Source organism: Arachis ipaensis, chromosome B03, assembly GCF_000816755.2.
Source record: "Arachis ipaensis cultivar K30076 chromosome B03, Araip1.1, whole genome shotgun sequence".
NCBI lineage: Eukaryota > Viridiplantae > Streptophyta > Magnoliopsida > Fabales > Fabaceae > Arachis > Arachis ipaensis.
Genome location: NC_029787.2, coordinates 19,940,385 through 19,942,324, shown reverse-complemented (window position 1 = coordinate 19,942,324; position 1,940 = coordinate 19,940,385).

Genomic DNA, 1,940 nt, shown 5'->3' with positions numbered 1-1,940 from the left:
CACAAATGTATCATGTGTGTATTTAGTTTTTATGGTACAACTAATAAATTATAAAATAAATCTCTACAATCAAGTGATTTATTTAAACAAGTCCAATTAAGTCATTTACGTATATACATGTGCGTACTTAATGTTTTAAATTTACGCGCGCACATTCTTCTTCTTTATCTTCGATGTCGAATTTTTTTTTTCTCTTTTTTTTTCGTTATTTTTCTCTTTTTTATCATCGTCACCACCACCACCTCCTCCTTTTCTTCGTTCTCCTTTTCTCATTGGAATTTCTTTTCCTCTTTTCTTTATCGTCATCGTCTACCACCACATCCATGTCATTCTCCTCTTTCTTTTCTCATTTGAATTTCTTCGATATCATCCTTCTTTTTCCTCCTCATCCTGCTCTTTCTCCATCATCATTATTATCATCATTGTCATCTTCTTCTTATATATAAAATAGAAAAAAAAATAAAAAAAATAAGGAAAAAAGAGAAAATAATACAATATTAAATAAGACATTTTTGTGGTTTGTAGCAAAATTTCGGTATAAAAACTAAAAAATTTATATATTATTGTTAAGAAATTTCAGTGTATTTGTATTCTGATAATTTCTACATAATTTAAAACTCTTCCTCTTCTTCCTCCACATCTTCTATGCTTCTTCTTCTTTTTTTTTCATCATCGTTGTCATCTTCTTCTTTTTTAACTTATTCATTTTTTCCTTCTCAAGTTTCTTCTTATTTAATTGTTCTCTTAATACAAATAAAAACAAAAAAAAATCAAACAAAGAAAAAGAAGAAACACATAATGCTACAAGATTACTAAGAAAATGATGAATCTACATTCATTCAACTAAAAGAAAGAAAAAAATAAAAAAGAAGAAGAAGAAAAAATAAGATATTTTTGTGCATTTGTAGCAAAATTTTGGTGTAAAAACTAAGAAATTTATGTTTTATTGTAAATAAATTTCGGTATATTTTTATTCTGATAAGTTCCACATAATTCAAAACTCTTCCTCTTTTTTATCCTTGTCTTCTGCTGCTTCTTCTTCTTCTTTTTCATCATCATTATCATCTTCTTCTTTTTTAATTCATCTTTTTCTTCTTATTTTACCTTCTCAGGTTTCTTCTAATTTTACTCGTTTAACAAGAATAAAAATAAAAAAAAAATCAAACAAAGAAGAAGAAGAAACACATAATGTTAAAAAAGTGGATTCTGGATTTAATTTCAGAGTTAATTGGGGTGTATTCCGAAAATAAGCTCAGACCAAAAGTGTACCTTATTTAGATCCAAAATGTACCGAAATTAAATCTAGAATGCACTGAAATTACTTAATAATAACCCTCTTAAAAATTTGTGTCACAATTAAAAAATTTTGGTGTCAAAATTGAAAAGTTTCTATGTAATGGTTAAAAAATTTCGGTGTTATTTCCTGATAAATTCTGCATAACTCAAAACTCCTCTTCCTCCTCCTTCTTCATCATTATTACGTTCTTTTCTTGTTCATCTTTTTCTTCTTATTTTACTCTTTTAATAGGAATAAAAAAATTAAACAAAAAAAAATACATAATGTTACAAAATCAATAGAAAAAAGAAGAGGAAAAGAAAAAAAATGCAGCAACAATAACAGCAATAAAAGAACGACGGTAAGGATGAAACACACGAAGAAGAAGAATGAACGTGAAGAAAAAAGAGGAGGAACGCAAAAAAGGAGGAGGAGGAGGAAGAAGAGGATGAACGCAGGATACAAACATTGGAGGAGGAACGCGAAAAAAAAGAAGAACCACAAAAAAGAACGACATAATTTCACTCGCGCATTATGTAAATGGTGTTGGGTTAGAATTAATTTGGTTGGATTTAATTGATAAAAAGACGGGGATATATAGCGAAATTGTAAATTATAAAGAAAAAAAAATATTGAAGGCAATACGTATGTAAATATATTAAAA